Source organism: Zingiber officinale, chromosome 4B (genome assembly GCF_018446385.1).
Source record: "Zingiber officinale cultivar Zhangliang chromosome 4B, Zo_v1.1, whole genome shotgun sequence".
Classification (NCBI taxonomy): Eukaryota; Viridiplantae; Streptophyta; class Magnoliopsida; order Zingiberales; family Zingiberaceae; genus Zingiber; species Zingiber officinale.
The window spans coordinates 92,180,849-92,189,215 of record NC_055993.1 but is presented as its reverse complement, the minus strand read 5'-3'; the positions used below and the strand labels follow the sequence as shown (position 1 = coordinate 92,189,215).

Genomic DNA, 8,367 nt, shown 5'->3' with positions numbered 1-8,367 from the left:
ACAACACGCGAAAACACATCACGGCACGCAGGCCGTATTATGAATTACAACTCAACCAATCATATTGGGTTTTGGGCCATGTCTATCACAAAATTAATATATAATTCAAAATTATATATTTTTCTTATTTTCTGTAATTTTAAAAATAATTTTTTTACAATTTTACAAGTAAAATTTCCCGGCGGTCCCGGTTAGCGGTTTCGGGCGCAATTGCGGAACGGATCCCCTTGCGGGGCCAGGGGCAGCGCCCCTACTGTAAAATACCGGAAATAGGCGAATATGAATAAGGGAATTTTCCGGAATTTTTGGACATTTTTCGGGGATTTTTCGGAGTTCGTACGGACGAGTTAACGGGGATAAAAACGGGGCCCGGAAAAGCCTGTTTAGTCTACCTCGTTTAAGCGAGGAAATGTTTATATTTACATTTCCTTTTCTTTTGTTTCTTTTTATTTCCTTATTTCCTCTTCTTATTCCTCACCTCGCCGAACCCAAGCCATCCCCGCAACTCTTCCCTTCTTCTTCCCGACGCCGTGCCCTAACCGTCGGTCCGGTGGTTTCTTCCTCCCCGGAGTCTGCCCAAGCGCCGGCGAGCGCGAGCCACTGCTGGTCAAGCCGTCGGCTGTGCCCTAGTCTCCTTGTCGACGGCGCCGACACCCATAGAAGATTTCCTCTTCTCTGCCGACGCCGAAACCAATTCTCCTTCCCTTCCTGCGACGCCGACGCCACTGCCGATCCACCGCAGGTGCGTCTGTGCCCTAGTGTTTCCACCGACGCCGAGCAGTGCCGGCCATCTCTCCTCTTCCTCCATTTCGAGATTTTTTTCTAGCCGATTCTTCTCGGACGCCCTCTGCCCTAGATTTGGGCCACAGCCGACCAAGCTCCTTGCCCTGAATCTGCCGAGCCTCACTTTCATCTCTTCTCCTCTGCCCTAGTTTTCCTGGTGTCGTTGTCTTGGTACCACACTGCCGCCGGCCATCAGGATCAGCCGAGTTCTGTGTGATTTGGAGGTCACGGATTGGTGTGGTTTGGTTGGGAAGGGACTGCTGATACAGAGTTGAGATTTAGGTATGAAATGTTGGGCTTCAATTTGATTCATCTTGCAATCTTGAGATGTTGATGCAGTGTATTATCATAACATGTGTTGTTTGGGTAGTAACTTTGTGATCCCCAGCAGCGGCTCTGATCTTGTTTCAGCAACCAACGTCTTTGATTTTGGATCAACAGTGATACATACGAATTGAGGTAAGGAGTAGGGATTTGATGCATGATGTAGATGATTGTTAGATTTGGTAAATACATTGAATTAGGTTGGAATTGGATTATTATGATGATGAATTTGAAATAGGTTTATGTGTTTTTGGAATTAGGGTTTTTGCCCTAATTTAGGGTTAAAGAATTTATTTAGCTATTTATAGGAATTTAGCTAAATAATTCGTATATGTTTGGTATTACAGGACTTTGACGCGAGACGAGTATCTCGGAGTCAGATTGGACCTTTCTATTTTCGGAGGCGGGTACTTTTGACTTATGTCATTTGATATGCTTAGTAATTAAATTAACATGTTGCATTAATTGTGTTTCTTATCTGTTTCGGTTAATCACTACCCAAATCTTACATGCTTGATTGATTGATTGTTTTGCATCTCGTATATTTTACCTGTTTGTACATGCTTATAGGGGTAGTGATATGCCATGCTTGACCATGTTCAGGACCTAGGTTTTATACCTTCGTGTACCTTTGATTCGATATGATTCGTTGACCTAGGGTGCACTTTTCTATATATATGGATTAGGTCGATGTTTATATGGTTATTGCCATGCATCATTTGCATGATTGCACGCTGCGCGTAGTCCGCCCATTATTGTTGAGCACATCGCCTTCATGGATCTGCACACACCACCACCATGGGTTAGTGGTCGATTCAGCTGAGTGTGCAAATAGGACTCGTAGGCACCGCTGGTCCGCCATGAGTAGTGACACAACGTGTTATCCTACAGGATTCCTCCCGCCTTGAGTACCGGAGTTGAGAGCATTGCGCCCCCATCTATGATTTGGGGTAGGAGGATAGGTGTACTCGACAACATCCCACCCGGTCACTCATCGTGAGTAGTGACGACAGAGTGCACTGTTGTCACACCCCTACCCACTCGGCCTCACTTTTGTATGAGATGATCAACTGGCGTCAGGGGAGAACGCATCATTGGCATCATATGCATGATGCATTTATTGCTTGTGTTTGTGTTTCCTGCATTTATATGTTGCATATTGTTTAGATACCTATGTTTGACATGCATACAGGATTTCCTTATCCTCGGACTGCTTGACCTTATACTCGGACCTGGTTAGTACAGTATTCTCCTGTTTATTTCAGATGCATTCTTATTTTTTATCGAGACTGTACGCATGATTAGTGCTAGGTGTTGTTTCTTTACTTTGCATATCAACTGTATCTACTGAGTGTTGGACTCACCCCGCCTCCATTGTTGTTATTTTCAGGTTGATGCTGTCGGGAGGGAGTTCGCTAGTCCCCATTGCACGTAGTGCTACTCCCTACTGGTTTTTGAGTTGTTTCATTTTAGCTTTTCGCTATCGGACTTTATTTTAGTTTTGTTTTGACTTACATATGGATATTGTATGGAATCTTTCCGTTGGATGAACTTTTCAGATGATTTGGATTTACTCTATTACATGCTCGCCGAATCAGTAAGAGGTAAGAAAAATCGGATTTGGCCTTTACGAGTGTAGTTGAGTAGGGTTGATTTCGAGTCGGAGTATTATTTTACTGTTTATCCAGAGGCTGAATATATATATAAACTGCGTGGTGATTGATTTTCATTATCTTATTATTCAAAATCTGTGGCCGAGTATTTAGTGCTTGTAGAAATTTTGATTGTCCGCCGTACAGATGATGTCGAAATTTTCTCGGACAGGGACTCTTCTGGAGGCGTGACAATTTAGTGGTATCAGAGCAGGTATACGATACTTGCTGTGTGTTCTGGATTTTTACGATCTTTGTTTTCTTATTTTGCATAGTTGGTATAACCTGATACCAATTGATATGGTATCAGAGCGCCAAGTTTGGCGATACTTGTTGGATTTTTGTGTTTTGGATTTTCGGGATTTATCTGATACCAATTTATTGGTATCAGAGCAGGTTATGGATACCTGCTTTTGGTATTCTGGATATTTGGGTTAGCCAGGTTTGCGAGTCAAACTGGGCATTTTCGGATTTTCGATATGGTTATGTTTCGGATTTCCGTTTCGGATTTATATGGATTTCCAGTGTTTGTTTTTCTCGTACGGAATTCTGAGGTCATTTTGGGGACTGGACAGCGATGGAACATCTCCAGACGGCATATAGGTATGATGTTTAATTTTATAGTTTATGACAGGTATTAGCATTCTTTATTTAGTACCTGTCTGGTTGCTTTAGCACATATTACTTGTGATGGGTTAGCCATTGAGGATGGTTGACCTTAATAGAGATAAAGGATTATAATCTCTGGTGATTTTTCTTATCATACCATCAGTAGTGTTAGCTTCTGTTACTACTCGTAGGAGATGGAGGCACATACTAGCCTCTGCTATTGTTAGCTGGGTAGTGGATGATACCTACATATTCCTGTTGACTTAGCCAGGAGAGTTTTATACTCATATCTTTTGGATATTAGGGTACCAGGTACGATGGAAATTGATCATTGGGGGTTACCATGTTTGATCATTGTTGAGAATGATTTGAGGTTGAGGGATATTGTGAGATCAGATATTATGATATGTTGATTTCTAATGATTTATGAGAGTAAATGTTATGTGGTTGTCTGATGATCAATTACTAGATATTTGTTTTGATGATCTATTAGTGGATAACTATTTTGATGATTTATATTTGGGTTGTCATTGATGGTGACATAGTGAGTGTCATTTATGATATTCACAGGTTTGATGATTATGGTTGGTGATCAGATTATAAATTGGGTGCTGGAGAGTTTACGGTTGAATGTGCCTATGAGATTTTAATAAATCTGGTTAATTTTGGTTAGTTAACAGGATGATAAAATTGATATTTGTTTCATCTGATATTGAACTATGTGGATAAATAATGATTTGATGTTTTGAATGCTAACTTACCCTCATGGAGAGTAGAGACTTATTCATCTGATATTAGTGGGCTGATATTTTTGAGGATAAAAAAAAAATGAGGGTGTCTCGATGATATTGAATTCTAATTTTTTCTTTTGGGTCGTACACATTTATTCATATGATATTATGTGGATTGACATTCTCTAGTTTGAGATGATGTATTAGTGTTGAATTGACCCATGAACTGATTTAGTTATTTGATAATGTAGTATACCATTTGATCGTGGTTTGATATACCTTAGTTGCTTGTGGAGGATTAAGGTATTCTTGATTAGTTAGTAGATGAATGATTTAGTTTTGTTGGTTGATCAGTAGAGGATTGTCATACTCTATTCTTAGAGGTTTGAACCTTTAGGTTGTTTGTGCTTAGTTATGTATCTAGAGCACATTTGAGTACATGCTTTGTACTGACGTGGAAAGGACGGATTCAGCCGTATATCATTGTCGGCTTGGATAGTTTATAGCGGATCGATGTATCCTATTCCATGAAGACTTTAACCGTGGACTGTATATACTTGGTGGGATAACTTAGAGGGTGCGTTGGGATATGTGACCCCGCTGGTGTAAGGAAGTGTAGAGCTAATTGCTTAACACCTATGGGATACAATCGTTACTAGTGTATACTGGGAGAGTACATTTGGATTTATGATGATAAAATCTTCCCATTAGATATAGTCTTAGTAGCATATGGCATTGACTTGCAATGTTATACCAGGGTGTGTATACCTTTCTTGTCCGATACTAGTTCCTTTGAACTTAGAGCAGGGTTGTTACTGGATGATTAGGCTACTTTATTTTGGGTTACTTTTGAGTGATGTATTCATGCTTGATACATATGCATGAATCTTGTTTAGATGTACCCGTAATCCATGAGTGTTGGTAGCATAAGGTTGGTCTCTTTGATTGAGCTAGTATGCTCATTTTACATGTCTATGTTGCATGTAATTTTGATTGTTGTGTGTTGTAAGAGTCTTGTGGAAGACTGTCGATTTGCAAATAGTATATGTATCCATGTTCTGATATGGTTTGTAGGTTTCTTATGGATCATAGCTATGTAGTTCGGTGTATGTATCGGGAGGTATTATTGAAGATGTCTTGTTGATTAAATCCGAGATGTAGTATAAGTACATCGGTGGTGTTTTGATGGAGGCATTTGTCGATTTAATCTGAGTTGTGATATGTATATATGTGTTTGGTGTGGTATTTGAGGTATCTTTTTGATTTGTGAGTGCACCTGGGTTTGTATGTTTTATTGGAAGCATATGTTGGTTATACTATATGTTATGTGAGTGCTGTTTGAGGTGTATTGTTGATTTTACCTATGTTGATTTTGCACACGGGTTCGGTATGCATTGTTGGAGATATCACGATGATTTATACCTATGTTGTGAGTAGGTTTGGTGTGTAATAATTGGAGGTTTTTGTTGATCATACATATGTTGTGTGAGCATGTGTGCTAGGTGTATTATTGGTAGCAGTATGATGATTCTACTTATACTGAATGCAGAATGTGGAGTGACTGCATTATGTCGTTTGTTGGATTAACCCATCAACTAATTTTCCTATCAGTGGATGACCCACTAGGATGCCGATAGAGTTGATGATGGATTTGATTAGTTACTAGGTAGTTATAGCCTAGGCTAACCACAGTGATTTGTGGTAGAGAGATCTTGTACAATCTCTAGCTGGATAGTTAGGTGCCTTGGGGTACTTATGTATTATTTTGTGGTGAGCGTTGCTCCCACATATCACGGATTGGTAGCGGAGCATTGCTCCTATATTTATTGCGGATACATATTTTGATTATTTGTGGTGGAGTTGCTCCCACATATTGAGGATTTCTTGTGGTAGAGTTGCTCCCACATATGTGGTGTTTCATGTGATGGAGCTGCTCTCACCCCGGAGGATTTATTCTTTGGTGATTTATGTTATTGATGATCATATTTTTTTCGATTTATTATGGAGATCTTATGGATAGGAATGTCTGTGATACGGACATTATGTGTCTTGATTTTGTCATATAGGCTTACAGTGCCTTAGATGTTTTCGGGGACTCGATGATCCCGGTATGTCGAGGATGTTTGGATGGGTTTCCATTATCTTTGTGGACGATGTTGTGACCTATTACGGATCCGAGGTGAGTCACGTACACTACCTTTGCATAGATCTAGAGATGATTCGACGAGAACATCTATATGTGATTATCAGTAGTGTTGGATTTATGAGATGTTTGAGCCACACGGTCACCAATAGAAGTATACCGTGGTTCCACATGAGATCGAGATTGTTACCGTCGGGAGTAGACGGAGTCAATAGAAGAGGCTTGTAACCTCCTTTGTTTGGCCGATATTTCCGGAGATACGTTGAGGGTTTCTCACGGATTGCTATGTCACTTACACGCCTGACCATGAAAGGCGTGAAGTTTATTTAGACTGGGGATTTCAAGATCAGCTTCTAGGAGTGAAGCGGAGACGAGTGTCGACTTTGATTTTGGTTTTACCTTCGGAAGAGGACGAAATTTGTCCTCTACACCGACACGTTTCTACAGGTATGGGTGCTGTTCTGTTGCAGCACGGTTGAGTATTCTTATATACTTCTTGATAGTTGGGGGAGCCCGAGAAGAAAATACTCAGCTCATGATCTGGAGTTGATCGCTATTATTTTTGCCCAAGATTTGGCAGTACCTGTATGATATTACATTGAGATTCTCACGACCATCGAGTCTCAAATATCTTCACTCGGAAGGAACTTAATTTTCACCGAGGAGATAGATGGAGTTCCAAGGATTATGATTGTACCATTAGCTATCACCGAAAAGCTAATGTGGTTGTCGATGCACTTAGCCAAAAGTCCGGAGGGACTTTAGCTTGCCACCGAGTTGTGGTCACAGATTTGATTCGGGATTTCTCCGAGTTAGACATTGAGGAGAGGGATGGATGGAGCATGGTATTCTTGTTACGATGGTTGCTCAGTCGTCGATCAGGAAGAGAATCCGAGAGACCCAGTTGTTGAGACCTCATAGAGCTCAACGTGAGGCAAAGTGGTCCATATTATCAGACAGAGGATGTCAGACGCATAAGACTGCCAGAAGTGTTATGTTGACCGGAGTCGGAGACCCTTAGGGTTCTCCATTTGCGACCAGGTATTTCTGCGAGTTTCACCATGAAAGGGTGAAGAGATTTGGCCTCAGAGGTAAGCTAGCTCCGCGGTACATTGGCCCTTTCGAGATTTCGGAAAGGATTGGAGCAGTAGCTTATCGGTTGGCACTATTGTCGTCCTTGGCAGGCGTTCACGCCGTATTCCACGTATCTACGCTGAGGAGATACGTGCCCGACCCGACCCATGTGTTGGAAGATATTCCAGTTCCAGTTCAGCCTGACATTACATATGACGAGGTTCCGGTACGGATTCTCGACCGGAAAGAGCGTCAGTTGCGGAACAAGACTATCCGGCTGGTTAAAGTCGGATGGCAGCATCATTCAGACGAGGAGGCTACTTGGGAGCTCGAGGATACCATCCGAGCTTGATACCCCCATCTTTTCACTTGAGGATGTGATTTAAATTACCGTTCAGCATTTATACTCTAAATCTGTTGTTGGTACTTGCTGATGGTAGATAACGAAATTTGGGGACCAAATTTTTATTAGTGGGGGAGAATGTAAAATACCGGAAATAGGCGAATATGAATAAGGGAATTTTCCGGAATTTTTGGACATTTTTCGGGGATTTTTCGGAGTTCGTACGGACGAGTTAACGGGGATAAAAACGGGGCCCGGAAAAGCCTGTTTAGTCTACCTCGTTTAAGCGAGGAAATGTTTATATTTACATTTCCTTTTCTTTTGTTTCTTTTTATTTCCTTATTTCCTCTTCTTATTCCTCACCTCGCCGAACCCAAGCCATCCCCGCAACTCTTCCCTTCTTCTTCCCGACGCCGTGCCCTAACCGTCGGTCCGGCGGTTTCTTCCTCCCCGGAGTCTGCCCAAGCGCCGGCGAGCGCGAGCCACTGCTGGTCAAGCCGTCGGCTGTGCCCTAGTCTCCTTGTCGACGACGCCGACACCCACAGAAGATTTCCTCTTCTCTGCCGACGCCGAAACCAATTCTCCTTCCCTTCCTGCGACGCCGACGCCACTGCCGATCCACCGCAGGTGCGTCTGTGCCCTAGTGTTTCCACCGACGCCGAGCAGTGCCGGCCATCTCTCCTCTTCCTCCATTTCGAGATTTTTTTC

The 8,367-nt window shown here is 42.0% G+C and overlaps 1 long non-coding RNA gene across 1 annotated transcript; it reads left to right on the top strand.

Moving 5' to 3' along the window:
* Positions 1–366: 366 nt before the first annotated feature.
* Positions 367–1,511, top strand: LOC121977724. The gene is made up of 3 exons (XR_006111015.1): positions 367–1,065; positions 1,154–1,242; positions 1,455–1,511. It is a non-coding gene; the product is annotated as an uncharacterized LOC121977724 (long non-coding RNA).
* Positions 1,512–8,367: the final 6,856 nt, after the last annotated feature.